General features: G+C 45.3%; 1 protein-coding gene across 1 annotated transcript in view; it reads left to right on the forward strand.

Moving 5' to 3' along the window:
- LOC129163068 (zinc finger protein 420-like) overlaps positions 1 to 17233 on the forward strand; it is a 348176-nt gene that overhangs the window by 183087 nt on the left and 147856 nt on the right. The window lies entirely within an intron of this gene.

Raw genomic sequence — 17233 nt, forward strand, 5'->3', positions numbered from 1 at the left:
CGCGCCAACCAGGTATCCATCCGCGCAATGTGAAAGTCATCATAGTTTACTTAGTATAGACCCAGATCCCAACCCAACTTTGAGATTAGATTAACGGCGTCATTTTTTTTATCGCGCGATAAGAGTCTGGCTTTGCCGCAGCGCGTTAACGCCGATAACGGCCCACCCCTAGTAATAACACAACTGCTCAACCAAAATAAAGAATAGAGTCAGAGTCCCAGTTACAGACTTGAAAAAATGGAGTGAAGAAAAACAAAAGAATCAAGTTCAGTTTTATTAATGACTGCTGCAGGGGTCTTGATGCTGGAAGAGGACTTTGAGGCCGATTCCTTAGTCGAGTACATGTAACAACATCAACAACATTCCTTACGAGATGCAAAGATGACTCCTCAGCCATCCTATCAGCTGTCCCGTTCTCCAGACACATTGGGAACAGCACCGAGTCCAATGCAGCCATTTCCATTTGCACGTATTGAGACGAAGCAGCAAGGTTCATTTGGGCAGCCAGAGTTCGCTCCAACAGTCTCCTCACAACAGGTAGGATGCAACATGCCAATAGAGAAATCAGAATTAGTACTACTATTGCACTAATTCCTGCCTTTACAAAGATAGTTCCCCACTGACCCAATTTGACGGATAAGAGGTCCAAGGACCAGCTTTCCCTGCCTTCATTCTCCTTCAGCTCTATCTTTAAATCTTTCAACTTTCTCATGCCTTCAGTAAACGCACCATCAGGGGCCGTATTACTCGGAATGTAAGTGCAACATTCTTGCCCACTTGAGTTTAGAAATTGACAGAGCCCACACCTCTCGGCCAACAGCCAGTCCAAAGCCTGGTCGTGCTGCAAAGTCATTGTGGCATGAAGCTGTTCGCCGAGGAGGCCGAGGTTATTTACTGTGTAATTTAAGATTCTTTGCTGATTAAAATAAACATAGTGGATCCATTTCACATTCTTATTTTTTGTTATCCAAGGAAGAATTGACTCTACACCAGCTATTACTTCATCTCTTGCTTGAAATTCAACGCAAATTACTGTCGGCAACCCTATGGCATTTAAATGTACTTTATGATCAAATACATCATACCTCTTTGTCCTACGTTCATTGTGTAACAGAATGAAATGACTGTTTTCCACCAAAAGTCATTTCCCCCCTCTCCTCTGACACAGAACTAATCTGCATGAGACTGCCTCAAGGTCATGCATTTGTTTCTAAACTGCTTCTTTCCAGCTCAAGAGAAGAATGAAGAAAAGCACTCTCTCCTTTTAATAAATCAAAGAACTCTATTTTTATTTTTAATAAAGCTAATCAAACAAAGTGTTAGTCAATAATAAGATGTGACCAATCTGTGAAATCAAAATATTAATAACTTTATTATTATCCTATAGAATATAAAAAGTAATATGACTTTAAATATTTCCACTAGGACTGATCTCACGTAGCATTAAAACATGACACATTGCTTTTACTGATCCAATCAGAATCTGCCAGATCTGACGGAGGCGTGGTTTTGGTGGTGCTTGGTAAATGTGTCACCTTTTCATTCGACCATAAACCAAAACATCCAAAGTATAAAACTATGCCCATGTCATTTGTAACGCCAGTTCAAAGCGTTCGAGAGAAATTGACAGAGTGGCCAATCCGTAACTTGCCTCTTCAGCTCAAAGAACCAATGACAAGCTGGAAAACCTGTTGCCGTTCCACCTGCTGCAACGGTTCCTTTCAGAATAACAGCTGAACCAACATGACCCCATTTTGGGTCTTGTTAGATGCCGATAAACTGTTGTGACCCGGAAGTATGTCAAGACTGATGGTTGGCTGCCGCGGCTGTTTCTACAAGCTTCGGCTCCACAATGGTCAAGCTGGGCCTCTACACCTCCTGATCTAGACGGGGACTTCCGCTAAAGGTACGTAGACTGACAGAATGGCGTCGAATGTGTTTATGAATCTCCTAACCAAAGCTTAGCGTGAAGACAACACCTTCATTTCCCACCAGAACTAATCGTTTCGTCGGATTTGCTGGTTCTGAGCAACATTCCACACTACACATTCTCCATCTCATTCACCTTAGTTACACCGTACATTTAGTGTTAAAGTTAGTCTAGTTTTAATTTGTTTAGTAATAAATCTTTAAACTCTTAAAACTTGACTCTCTTCTGTTGTCTCTGAATTAATACGAAGTGGTTACATAATCCCTGCAATAAAAAGTTCCAATCTTCTGTTTAAACAGTACCCACAGATCCATAAGGTTGATTTCATATTTACTATGGAATCTTATGTCTTATGGCTCATTAAATAACATGTAAATTAAACCATTACAATTGGTAGTCTCCTACTGGAGTAATTCACTCACACCTTCATGCAAGATAGTCACTGGAACTTTCATACGCACTAGCGTACACAACCCAACCCAAAAACTTGGCAAAACATTCATTAGAACATCACCACCACACATCCAGTAGCTGTCGGCCACTGGAATGTCTTGCTCACCTATGAGATCCAGAGTAGGAATCGTCATTGATATGTCATCACAATCCTGACTAAGAGTTACAGGGTTTTCATACCAAACAGGGGTGTCAATAAGAAGTGGTGTCATATTTGCATGCGGGAACCAGGACAATACCCAAGTGACTTTACAATTGACAGATGTATTACCTACGTCCACTCCTCCATCGTCAGCGAAACCTCCACTTGCAAAACATTCATAATCAGCACTATAGTCAATTTTGTAGTCTGTTGGAGGACGATTCTGGTCTGTTTGGATTGCAAACTCGGCACATTCATCTAGGATCTTATATTCTGCATATTTTTTAACATATTTGTACTTATCTCGTGTGCCATGGAGCAATCTGCATTGAAGTCCACACAATAGCAACTTAAGAAGAGGAAGAATCTTTTTATTGATCTCTATTTCCTCTCTAGTCCTACACGTGCGTCGTTGCTCAATTCAAATTCAAAAATACTTTATTAATCCCAGAGGGAAATTGATTGCTGTAGTAGCTCAGAATAATAATAATAATCAAGTCATCACAATGGCACATTCACTAGAAGTATATTTTTCTGGAACTACCTCAGGTAGCATTCCAGGTGCTTGAGCGCACACTATGCAGCCATTCGGAGTCATCACTCTTGTCGTATACAAAGCCCATTTATCCCAACTATTTTGCATGGCAACATCCCAAAGCCTATTCTCTATAGGCAGTGGCCTGCTCGCCCTAGGGGAGATAGGTCCTATGTTTCCTCCGGACCTAGGTCTAATTGGCCCAAATGATGGCCTAGGTACAGCTTTGCGATTGGTTACTTCTAGTTCATTTTGTCCTCCCCGAGTAAGATTACAAACATGGTCACTATCAGAGGTTGCTGTAGGAGAACCAGATTTCATGGCTACACCTCCTGTGGGAGTTGTAGTACTAACAGGTGGCTTAGTGGTTATGCCTCTCAACTTGGTAATTGGCGTTGTTTTAGATCTTAAAGCCGGCGGAGTCACCAGCTGTAAGAGAGAGGGAGAGCTCCAGTTGAACCACCAATCTTTAACAGGGATTGTGGTAGTCAAAACATCAGGGATTACAGTAGTTATAGCGCTAGTAGTTAAAACATTATTTGGAACTGTGGTTACACCATCAAGGATTGTATTTGTCTTAGTTGTGGTCAAAACATCGCTTGGAATCGTGGTTGTTACACCGGTTTTAACAACTGCTAAGTCGAATGCAGGCAAGGATGCCGACCTATGTTGCATCCGACCTGCTGGATTGTACTTAACTTGATCATGGTGTGTTGCCTCGCCGTTGACCAAGTCCTTTGGCTTATGCTCTTGTGATGGGTCGATGAGTTGCTCCTCGGCCATCATCTCCATCTTCACCTCCTCCAGCACAACCATCAGACCCCCACGTGTTATCCAAAACAGAACAGATATCAGGCTTAGCATGCCCTTCTTTTCCTCGGCCATCATGCCGTTTGGTTAAGTCAGACACATTACTTCCCTGAGTTTTGTCTTTGACTTTTGTGCAGTGTGTCAGATGATGCTACGTCGATCCTCCTTCGACCTGGACTGCTGTTGGTGTTGTTCGAACCACTTTGTAGGGACCCCCTCACCGCAGTTCGTGCCACCTCCTCCTGAAAACTTTGATGTACACCTGGTCTCCAGGAACCACTGGCCCGTCTGCGCCTGCGCTAGAGACGAGCTCCTTTCTCTTTTCCTGCAAATAGATGGCTTTATGGATGCTAGGTAGTTGCTTGAAATAGCTTTTTAATTCAAGCTCTAGTTGCTCCAACGAGGGCCCCTTGTGGGGTCTTCTGAGCTGAGGAGTTGGAATTGGCCTGCCCAGCGCCGGCGCTCCGCACACCACGCACAGCGCGTAGGGCACCACGCCGGGGAAGGGGCACCAAACGCAAGCTTATGAAAAAATAATATATATATGATAAAGACAGATTTCAATTAGAAGATGTGCAAAGCAAGTTAACAGCATGTTTACAGAGAGAAAACAATACAAAAAGGAAAGGAGATGGACCGTGTCCACTTTTCACTCTCTGTCCGGACGGGGTTCTTGTATTGATGAAAATGTCCGGCTTTTCATCCAGGAGCAGGGATCGAATTATGGGGGAGCTGTATATCCTACACATCCAGGGGAGCCGGAAAAAAGTTTTCTACCTATATTACATCATTTATGGACTCTTTGGAGCAGAGAGCGACACAGCGCTGCGTTGTTGCGCAGCGCTCCAGGCTGCTGCTTCCAGCGCATGGTCCATTCTCAAAGTGGCGCAACCAAAAAACTATAATTAACACACGATCGTTCATGTCCGCTCATGTTCTCTACTTTCTGTCTTATTTGTGCCTGGCGCTCTGCTACTGCGGAGCTCATCACCTGCACTGCGGGGATTTCACCTCACTGACGCAGCATCGAATGGCGCACTCCGCTTTGCGGTCAGGAGATCCCTTTGATCTGCTCAGAAGTAACTGATGAGGTGAAAAAGTAAGAATCCAGGCAGCAGATTTTCTGGAGAGTTTAGAGGAGATGCAGGAAGATGAGAGACAGACAGGACAGGAAAATAGTTCAATAAAAACAAGAAAACAAAACAAAGTGTTGAAAAGTAAAGTGTAGGTAGATTTATCTCCACTACGTGTTTCTACCTGTATAAAACAATAAGTTACACACATGCAATATTTATATATCTGATACAATTCAGATCACCTTCAAAACTCAGTCACACACCCAGGGCCGTTTCAAGACATTTTGGAGGCCAAGGCAAAATGACCCCCCCCCCCCCCCCACTGCTTTGTGAATAAAACCAGGGAGCCAACTTCCTGTCCCCAATTACCTTCTTTTTTAAAGGGGCAACATAATCTAATGCCACGCGTAAAAAGGAAGTAACATTATGAACTAAAGCATCATTATGTGAAGGGCTAGAAATAAAAATATTGCCCTCTGCTACATTCCTCTGAGATGCTGAGGACAGTAAAGATGGAACAGTTGATTTAAAAGATGCAACTGCATTGTCAGATAGAGACAGACTACAGTGAAATTTACTTTCATGTCTCGAGAACTCAGTTATAAAAAAAACTCAAAGGTTATCAAAAAGTGGTCCAAGAGGACTGGATTATGTGGAAATATTGTTATTTCCTCACACTCTATGCCATAAGTCAGCACAAGGTCTAATGTATGATGGCAGGAGTGGGTGGAGCTATGTATTCTTTGAGTAAAACCCATTGAGTTTAAAGATATTACTAAAGGCTACATTGAGGCTATCATTTTCAATGTACACATGAATGTTAAAATCCCCCACTACAATGACCTTATCAGTATTTAGCACCAAATCCGATAAAAAATCAGAGATCTGATCCACAAACTCAGAGTAAGGGCCAGGTGGATGATACAAAACTACAAACTAGAGTGGTTTTACAGTTTTGCAATCTGGATTAGGAAAACTAAGAATAAGATGCTCAAAAGAACTGTAACTATTAATTGGTATGGGACTGATTAATAGCTCTGAATGAAAAATGGTTGCTACTCCTGCTCCTCACCCTGTACTTCGAGCAATATGATGATTTAAATAATTAGAAGGAGTCGACTCATTTAAACTAACATAGTCCTCTTGCTGCATCCAGGATTCTGTGAGAGAGAGCAAGGACATCTGATTATCACAAATCAAGTCATTAACTAATAAAGTCTTAGAAAAATAGACAGCCAGGAAACAGCATTTGTTGTATTTTTCAAACAGGAAGTGGGGGTGGAGTCAGACACTGGTAGGTGGTGACTTGCTCTTTAATGAAACCGGCTTGTTGTTCAGATGTAACTCTGACAAAGACACATCCAGTGATGAAACGTTAGCTTCTTTTTTTACTTGCACTGAATAAACCTTTGCTCACCTGCGTTCCAGCCTTCCTGTTTTTGATTCTTAGTGTCCATCGGCTGTGCAGCACCATTTTCTGAGTGTGTGATGCACAGACTCAGTAGCGGTTTTAGGCACGGGCAGACAGGGCAGTTGCCCGGGGCGGCATTTTTTCATGACACAAAAGGGGCGCACAAGCGCGGAGTAAAAAAAAAAAGGAAATCTGCGCCGCACCGAGGTTTTCTATTATCTGTCATATGACAGTGTCTGGATTGGAAACAGCAAGTTGGCGCCCCCTGCAGCTGCAGGCGCTCCTGCTGACTGAGAACGTTCACGTGCACCGTGTGTCTATGAAGAACAGGAAGGGGAGGGGTGCGGCGGGGGAATTCACCTCTGCGTCTTTCCCAGATGAAATGAGCGTGCAGGGGCTGAATCAACTGTATTAACATGGCTAAGGTCAATCACATCTTAACGTTCTTCCATATTTCATTCATAATATCATAAACACAGGCCTATCATTCTTTCAGGTTTCTCTGAATTGTGTGAAATGGCCGAATAAAAAAAGGAAAAACAAAACGATTTTGTGGTCACCCCCCCATCAAGGTCAAATTGTTTAGTCCTGACTAAAGGAAACTTACTGAGTCAGGAGCCAAACAGAAGAGATGAACATAAAAAGGCTAAAACCACCAGGTGCCCGATTCAGGGGGAAAAAAAGAAAAAAGAGCAGAAAGATAAAGGTATGTAGCTCTCATGATGCATGTTTTCAATTTTTTGAACCAGTTAACTGGGATTTTAACGGTTAAATGCGGTCAACTAATTGCTAACAGAGCTAATAGTGCTGAAATATTTAAACGAATATTCAAATGGTTTGAAAAAAGTCCTTGAATCGTTTTTTACTGATTCAAACTAGGATTTGTTAAATGCTCGCTGCAGCCTGTGGCCTGCCTGAACAACAACAAACATGTTGATCATGTTCACATAATAATAAATGAAACCACTCTACAAGCAGAACAAAACTCCCCAGTCACCACTAACTATCCTGTTTATTTATTGCTGATGGCTGCACTGATTATTTTTTACATGATTTGTTCTGTAAAAGTTGGCATTTTTGGTAGTCTACAGTTTTTTATGTCAGTTTAAATTACAATTTCAGAGGCAATTCTAAAATATTATGGATCATGATAAAGATCTATTGGAGATCTACCCCAACTTTTGGACTGCTCTGCCAGTCACTGTGGCTCAAGCTGAGAGGAGCTTTTCAAAACTTGATCAAGTCATACCTGAGGTCACCTATGTTTCAGGGGCGGCTCACTAACCTGGCTCTGATTAGTATCAATCACTCAGTAGGGGGAGCAGATTTCATGTGATGACATTATTGATGACATTGCATCAAGGTTAGGTTTTAATTTTAGTTTGTGTTTTCTGTTCTAAGTGCAATGCTGTAGTGATTATCTTTAGTTTGTTATGTGTGAAATATTTTTGCTATTTAGAATATTTATTATCTATTATGTTCATATATTCTTAATATTTAGTTATTGTTTGTTTTTGTATATTTGATTCTATATATTTTGATACAGTATATAATGTATAGTGCTTTACATTCTGACAACTTCATAGTAATTAATGTAAATATGTGCAACTTAGAAAAATGAATGTTCAATAGTCGTTCTAATAAAACATGCCTGTGTTGTAGAAAACATGCGTGTGTTCATGCAGGTGGGGTGGTGTGGTGGTGGTGGTGGTGGTGGTGGTGGTGGTGGTGGGGGGGGGGGGTTGGGGGGGGGGGGCGCTCAAAGGGGGCCTCGCCCGGGGAGTAATTCGATGTAGAACCGCCACTGCACAGACTGCTCTGCTCTGTAAGATGAACACAACAAGCTCCTGGTGTACGGTAGTATATGTCTTTGAGTCCAATGATTAAGCCTGTCTCCATTGTCCTAACCCTAACCCATGGTGCTCTGGAGACAACCTGTCCATAAACGCCTCAGAAACTGAAGACATGATTCTGGACTTGAGTTAAAAACATAACAGTTACACATGTATTATATCTTCATACAGAGTATTTATTATATTACATATGAGGAATATTTATTCTAAATAGAAACATAGTTTAACGTTCTGCACTTTAGCTGTGTTCTATGTGAGAATGTCAGCAGTATGTGTTCCCTGTGCCACATTCTTTGCAGTTAATTGTTCTGTTGTGCTTGGTCCTCTTACTGTAATAGAGTGGAATGGATGAGCGGTTCTAGGGAGGGGGAGGAGTGAGAGTGAGGGAGGGGTGTGTGTAGGAAAAACCCTGAGGAGGTGTGGTTGGTTTTTTGGTCTCGCGCTCTCTGTTCGTTGGATTTTTTGGGCTCTGTGTTCAGCGTGGTTGCGGCCAACAGCAACTCTTTTGTGGAGTCATTAAAGACTAAAGCATAAGTGATCGTCTTTGACCGTTATTGTGTCCGACGGGACATTACATTGGTGTCAGAAGTAAAACACCAGGAGACAGCTTTCGGCCAACAGGGTGAGCTAACAGCTTCCGGCTAACTCAGCTAGCTCTGTGAACGACATGGCTGCACTGCAGGACAGCACCGGTGCTCGACTGAAGATCAAGGCAGAGGTGGAGTTCGGCAACTTTGCAGAACCACCAGGACGTGGGGCGGATTTTCCCTGTGATCGGGAACATTTAGCTCGTCTGAGACAGACGGCTAGGAAGCTAGCTGCTGACGCCAGATTTGGTTCAGGGGCAGCGGAAGGCGGCACTGGCTTGCAAATACCTGCCAACAAAGATGGCGGCCCCCTGTGTAACCAACTGCAGATGAAAACACCGAAGTATTCTGGCAAAACTGACTGGGAGGTTTTTTATGCAAGTTTGAACTGTTGATGAGGGCTGCAGGCTGGTCTGACAGCATCAAAGCACTTCAATTATCTTTGTGCCTTACAGATGAAGTAGTACAGAGTTGATAAGGGCCGTGTCTGCTGTTGCTTAGCCCAGAAGGATGCGGTGATTACAGGGCTCAAGTTGCGGGTTTGCAGCGGCGTTTTGGACAGTTTAACCAGCCTGCTGTGCTGCGCTCAGAGCTGGCTAATAGAGACTGACAGGAGAGCCGCTCCGTGTTTTGGCTGCAGGGATCTAAACCCTGATGAGGAGGGCCTATGCGCACATGCCCGCAGTGGTGCAGAGCGAGCTGGCAAGAGACCAGTTCATCTTGGCCCTATCCCCTAGGGAACTGTGAGTGCAGACACAGCTGGCTCATCCTCGCACACTGCAGAACTCTCTGGAAATAGCACTGGAGAGGGAGCTGGTTAGAGCCATGGCAGGGACTGATGCCATAAACTATAATCCTGTTACAAGAGGTTGGTGAGGCCCCGGGACCGGAGAAACCAGCGTGGGCCAGTGAACTGACAGAGTTGATAAGGGCCATGATATTGCAGCCCCTGCAGACCGGGCGGCCTCGCCGCAGTGAGCCTGTCTGCTGGGTGTGCGGCCAGAACGGCCACATCAGTGTGCGGTGCCCAAACGTGCTGACCGGCAGGCAAACAAACCGGGGTCTGTGTAGAAGGGACGGCGTGGACCCCCGCTCATTGGTCCCCCTCTGGTGGTTTGTCGGGAGGTGGAACACATCTGTGCAGCTGGGGAAGTATGGCTTGGCTTCCCCCAGAAGCAGACTGGAATGGTCTGCGCGGAATGGACCAGAGTCGTAGGTTGGACTCATGTTAGGGACTTTTGCCATGTCCCTGTCAGGTTTAAAGGGGTGCAATGTGTAACTGAAGTACTGGTGATTGCCCCCGATAATGCTGTTCCAGGGATTCACCAGCAGTTAGGTGATCTGAGTTTGTCTGTAAAACCTACCCTTAGAAACCTTGGAGTTTTCTTTGACAAGGGAATGTCTCTTGAACATCACTCAAAGCAGTTAACTAGAAACTGTTTTTACCACTTGAGAGAAATTTCTAAACTCAGAACAATGGTGTCTAAAGTTGATCTTGAGTTGATTATTCACGCGTTTATATCATCCCGTTTAGACTACTGTAATAGTTTATTTTCTTGTCTAAACAAAAAAGAGCTGTCCCGCTTACAGCAAGTCCAGAATTGTGCAGCTAGAATTCTGACCCATGACAACAGAAGGGCCCGCATTACCCCCATTTTAAAAGCTCTTCATTGGTTACCAATCTCATCTCGCATCAATTTTAAAATTCTTGTGCTAACTTTCAGAGCGCTGCATGGTCTGGCTCCATTGTATGTTCGAGACATGCTCTGCCCTTACACGCCTTCTCGCAGGCTGAGATCACTGGATCAAAACCTTTTAATGGTCCCACGTACTCAGTTCAGGACACGAGGAGATCGCTCATTCCAGGCCGTCGCTCCTAGGCTCTGGAATGAGTTACCTCTGTCTTTACGCTCAATCGACTCAGTTGATGTTTTTAAGAGCAATCTTAAAACCCACTTGTTTCTCCAGGCATTTTAAACTTTGTCTCATTCAGATTGGTTGTATTTGACACTATGTATATTGTGGCTGTATTTTACTGTATTTATATGTTGTTGCCTTTTAACTTGTGAAGCACTTTGTGACCTTTTTGTCTGTGAGAGGTGCTTTACAAATAAAAGTTACTTACTTACTTAGCGCTGATCGATACAGGCTCCACTGCCACACTCCTCAGGCCCGATATGATTCCGGCAGGGACGCAGTTGGAAGCCACATCCGTCAGACTTCGAACAGTGACTGGGGATTTAACTCCCATGCTGGGGCGGTGTCTGATGACCATCCAGGTGGGTGACTTATTAGTAGATCTTAAGGTGTGGGTTGCAGCTGTGCAGGATGAGTGCATATTAAGTCTGGACTTCTTGAGGGCGGCTCAGTGTGTGCTGGACCTGGGGAAAAATACACTGGAGTTCCCGGGGGCCCCACGGTGCAGATGGTCCAACCTGCACAGTCCCAAAGCTTCGCTCCAGCGTCGTCAAGTGTGGCTGAGACCCATCAGGTGGAGTGCGTGCCCCAACAGGGGAGCCCGTCTGCGCCTCTGCCCCACGCCATCAAAATGACTGGAGAGAATTCATTGTCACAGTCCTTGGTTCCAGTGTTAATTTTGTTGACAAAATATTTTTGTCTTTCCGCCCCTTAGCTGATGACAGCTTCAACACACCTCGCTGCATTACTATCACATGATAGTAATGCAGGTGATGTTTAGACAATGACTGGTTTCAGAAACATAATTCCCTGACAGAATTGTTTAGAAAATCAGAAAAGTTTCAGAGTGTTTCTGTTTGAACTTAAACTTCTGTTTTCAACTTTAAGACACTTTGTTTGTGATTGTTTACAGAGTAGTGAGAACACGGAGCGTTCTCCCAGCGGCAGCCAGGTGCCTCTCGTTTGTCTGACTACTTTTCATAAACTACTGTTAGGGCACAGAATCATTCTGTCTGGTGCTTTCAGCGCTGCACAGATGTTACGTAAATGTAACATATATATATATATATATATATATATATATATATATATATATATATATATATATATATATATATATATAGCAGGAGGCTGCTAACAGGGCGATTGAAGAAATGCTCAGTACAGGGATCACTGAGCCGTCCAACGGCCCATGGGCTTCCGGGGCTGTGATGGTCAGCAAGAAGAAGAGTCATAAAATGAGGTTCTGCGTGGACTACAGGCCTCTGAACAGTGTGACTTAAAAGGACTCATATCCACTACCTCGCATAGACGCGTGCCTGGATTTGGTGTCAGGCTCATCTTGGTTCTCCTCATTGGACCTATGCAGCGGGTACTGGCAGGTTCCACTCAGCCCTGAGGCCCGTCCAAAGACAGCTTTCTGTACAGGGTGGGGGTTGTGGCAATTCATGGTCCTTAGTTTTGGTCTGTACAATGCCCCAGCTACATTTGAGCGGCTGATGGAGAGGGTGTTGGATGCCATCCCCTGTCAGGAATGTTTAGTCTATTTGGACGACATTCTTGTGCACGGGAGCTCTTTTGAGACTGCGTTGGGCTCACTGAGGAGGGTCCTGCAGAGAATAGCAACAGTAGGACTGAAGCTACACCCAGAAAAGTGCTGTTTCATGAGGAGAGAGCTGGAATTTTTGGGCTACAGGATCAGGGGCAAGGGCATCGGCACATTGGAGGAGAAGGTACGGTCGGTGAGGGAGTGGCCGACACCCACCACTCTCAAGGACTTGAAGAGCTTCCTTGGGCTGGCCTCCTATTACAGGCGGCCCATTCGAGGATTCTCATGTATAGCTGCTCCCCTGTTCTGCCTGCTGGGGAAAGGATGTGACTTTGTGTGGACACCAGAGTGTGAGCAGGCCTTCATCTCTTTGAAGATGGCTCTGTCAAACTCCAATCCTCACCCCCCCGACCCCAATCGGCCGTTCATCCTTGACACGGATGCCAGTGATGTGGAGATGGGGGCAGTGCTGAGTCAGATAGGGGAGGATGGGGAAAAGCTGGTGGCCTACTTTAGCAAGACATTAAACAAAGCAGAATGGCGCTATTGCGTGACCCGCAGGGAGCTCCTCGCAGTTTTGAAAGCCATAGGTAATTTCAGATACTACCTCTGCGGTCTCCCTTTTACCATCCGATCTGATCATTCTGCTTTACAATGGTTGATGTCCTTTAAAGAACTGGAGGGTCAGATAGCCCGCTGGCTGGAGGAGCTACCTTCATACTCCTTCACAATTGAGTACAGGGCAGGGACTCAGCACAGAAATGCTGATGCCATGTCTCGACGGCCCTGCCTGCATGTGGGGTGCGGATACTGCAAGAGGAGGGAGGAGGAGCGAGGTGCCACATGTGAGGGGGACAGACAGGTTTGCAGAGTGACTCAAATGGTCGACCAAACAGAGTGAAGAGCGCAACAAGAGCAGGACACTGATCTGCAATCGGTGCTACATTGGGTGGAGGCCGGCCGTAAACCACGGTGGGAGGAAGTGTCAGGGTGCTGTCTTGCTTCCAAGGGACTGCTTGTGAAATATGATGCCCTTCGGGTGAAGAATGGGGTGCTACAGAGGGCCTGGACAGAGCCAGCCACTGAAGAGGAAAGGTGTCAGGTGGTGGTTCCCCGAGCACTAAGGGACTATATCCTCCAGGCCTGTCATGGAGCTGCAGGGACTGGTCACTTTGGGGTGGCAAAGACTCTCCGCCACATCCGGCAGGGGTTTTACTGGGGTCAGGAGGGATGTGGAGGATTTCTGCCGTCGCTGTGATCTCTGCACAGCACACAAGGATCCACCTCAGCAGTCTCATGCCGAGCTTCAGCAGGTAGCAGTGGGGGCCCCAATGGAAAGAGCGGTGGTGGACGTGGTGGGGCCGTTCCCCTGTACAGACAGGGGGAACCGTTATGTTTTAGTTGCCATGGACTACTTTACCAAGTTGCCAGAGGCCTATACCATTGCAGACCAGGAAGCAGAGACTGTTGTTGATATCCTGGTGGAGGGCATGTTCTCAAGGTTTCGTGCAGCAGAGACCATTCACAGTGACCAGGGAAGGAACTTTGAGTCAGCTGTGTTCTCTGCCATGTGCGAACGCCTGGTCATGCAAAAGACTCGGACCACCCCATTGCACCCCCAGAGCGATGGCTTGGTTGAGCGCTTCAACCGAACCATGGTGAAACAACTAGCCATTCTCACGGCAGAGCACCAACGGGACTGGGACATGCACTCCCCCCCCCCCCCCCCTCATCTTGTTGGCCTACAGGTCTGCCGAACACGATTCCACCCAATGCACACCTGCACTGCTCATGTTGGGACGAGAACTGCGCACCCCTCTGGTGATGACCTTTGGGAGACCCCCTGACACCCTCGCTGTTCCTCCAGGCCCAGAATACGTCAGGAGGCTTCAGGACAGGATGGGCTCAGCTCATGCCTTTGCCCGAGACCAGCTGCAAAACGCAGGCATGAGACAGAAGAGGAGTTACGACGTGCAATGCACTGATTGGCAGTGATTTGTAAGGCGTCATTAATTCTGTCCAGCAGAATTCTTTCCAAGACTTTTGAGAGAGTGCTAGCCAGAGCAATAGGCCTATAGATATTCATGCTACCACCTCTCCCACTGCATCTATTACTCCAATTTTTAAAAAACCCGGCACTGATCCCAATAATTTCAATAATCTTTGTCCCATCTCAAATCTTCCCTCTAAAAAATACTAGAAAAAATAATCTCTGTTCAACTCCATGCTCATCTCACGCTCAATAGCCTCTATGAGCCCTTCCAGTTTGGTTTTCGCCCTGGTCACAGTACAGAAACTGCACTCATAAAAATCACTGCTGCCAATACTGGACTGCTTTCCATCCTCCTCGACTTGAGTTCGGCCTTCGATCCCATCTCTCACACCATCCTATTCCATAGATTGTCTTCCCTTGGCATTTCTCATACCCTGCTTTAATGGTTCCGTTCATATCTCTCTGGCCGTACTCGGTTTATTCAACTCAAATCCTTCACTTCCCGTCCCTTCCCTGTCACTACCGGCATCCAAGGCTCTGTTCTCGGTCCATTCCTTTTCATCGCTTACCTTCTTCCCCTGGGAAATATTTTCCGTAAATCTGACATCCATTTTCATTGTTACGCAGATGACACCAAGCTCTATGTATCCTCCGAACCTTCTTCACTCCCTCCTTCCTCCCTCACCAATTGTTTATCTGAAATCAAAGACTGCTTCACATCAAACTTTCTCAAACTTAACAGTGATAAAACAGAAATGTTACTTGTCGGCACTAAATCTTTACTATCCAAAATCCACAGCTTTACACTTCCTGTCGGCAACTCCTTAGTTTCCCCCTCCCCTCAGGTCAAGAGTCTGGGTGTCATCCTCGCCTCCTCACTATCCTTCCAGTCCCACATAAACAATATTACCCGGTCTACCTACTTCCATCTACGTAACATTAACCGCCTACGCCCCTCCCTCACTACTCACTCGGTCGCCATCCTTGTCCACAGCCTCATCACTTCCCGTATTGACTACTGCAACTCTCTTCTCTTCGGTCTTCCTCACAAATCCCTCCATAAACTCCAACTTCTCCAGAACTTGGCAGCCCGCATCATTACCAGAACTCCCTCCTTCCACCACATCACCCCTGTTCTTCAGCAGCTCCACTGGCTCCCAGAATCCAATTCAAAATTCTGCTATATATATTCAAAGCCATCCTTAACCTAGCTCCCCCGTACCTCTCAGACTTCCTTCATCCTTCAACCTCCACCCGTTCCCTCAGGTCCTCCTCCTCCATCCACCTCTCTGTCCCACCTTTCCGTCTGGTCACTATGGGGAGCAGGGCCTTCAGTCGCTCTGCTCCCCAGCTCTGGAACTCCCTCCCTCCTGACCTCCGTAACATTGACTCCCTCACTCTCTTTAAAACCAGACTCAAAACCCACCTGTTCCGTCTAGCATTCCAATAATTACTGTCTTTGCTCCAATCTGTCTGTTTGTTTTACGCCATTCTATCTTTTATTGTTGTGTATTTTATCTCTGTCTGTAAAGTGTCCTTCAGTGTTTAGAAAGGCGCTGTTGAAATAAAATGTATTAGTACGTACGGGTCGGCAGTAATCCAGTTTAACATATGCCTTTGTGAATTATATACTACAACGGCTTGCCATGCATCCTGCTCCTGTGTGACTCGTATCTGCAGCGCTTCTGATCCATAGCGCTGCAGGATGCAGAATAAACAGGATGGTGGGGACTTTTTATTCGATTGTAGAGTTTAGTCTTTCTTAGTTTTACGACCATCATATATTTTTCTGTGCACCACTTGATCGTGAGACTGCTACCCATTAGCTTTAGCATTAGCCATTCTGCGTGTAGCTGCACTTTTGATCCCAAACTTTGGACCGGTTCTGCCTTTGCTGGTTCCTGTATTTTCCTCCACTGCATCCAGATGACCACACTGTGCGCCAGTAAAAAGCATTTTTCTTACACGTAACTTACTTTTGTTCAATAAAGTTCCAGAGAAAATAGCAATTCAAAGATGTTGCACCAGTGCTATGTTTAAAAGTAGACAGACATGCACAGACAGTTGTTTTTGTCAAACTGTACAGCCCTGCTCTGATATGGAAGAGCCTCTGGGAAAATCAGGATGTCAATAGCACCAACCACAGATATGTACCAACTAGCGAGAAAAGCTATTTTTGATCTTCTTTTTCTGCACCGGTTTCAGTGCTTTTCCATCGCCCCTGTAGTGGGGCAACGCTGCAACTACAGTTAAAGTAACATCCATATAGTTGGGGGCAGAGTGAAATCAGGCTGGGGCGGCACTAAAATAACTGGAGGCAGCCGCCACGCAAATTTGAATGCAGGAAAAACCCTGAAAGCATAACTGTGGCCTACACATTTTTATCATACACAATTTGAGTCATCCGTTGCGTTTTTGTGTTGAAATTTTTTTTCAATAAAACTTTTAAATTAAATCAAAAGAACAATATTTTACCTTTTCCTATATTCACTAATCCAGTTGCTAAAGTAAGCCTAACTATTATAACATGTTGCACTGAAACTGGTCTTTTTGTTTGCACATCACCTGTCAAATTTACTGAGCTTTTTCATCTTTCAGCCAGTTGCTGAGGCAAACTAACTTGTTCACGTTTTCCGAAAGTAAAGCTGACCTTTTCTTGTTCACAATGTGACCTGCAACTGAGAAAAGTTGTTCACAGGGAACTGTGGTTGCAGGAGTGGCTAGATATCTCTGAGCTTGTGAGGCTATCTTCTCATAGGCGCCTGAATGAGATGCCCACCACCTCAAGGGGCAGTCCTCCAATTTAACGGTGGGCTCTGCTCTGTACCTGTGTATGACAGGTTGGACCTCTGCATCTTCTGATTTTGTATCTGAGCTCATTTGCAGAAGGCAGATTTTCATACCGGGTGGCCCATCATCATGTGTCTGTGAAGACTTTATGGGCAATTCTTGTTGCAGCATTCCTTCAAGTGTGGTC

This window comes from Nothobranchius furzeri, chromosome 2 (genome assembly GCF_043380555.1).
Source record: "Nothobranchius furzeri strain GRZ-AD chromosome 2, NfurGRZ-RIMD1, whole genome shotgun sequence".
Lineage (NCBI taxonomy): Eukaryota > Metazoa > Chordata > Actinopteri > Cyprinodontiformes > Nothobranchiidae > Nothobranchius > Nothobranchius furzeri.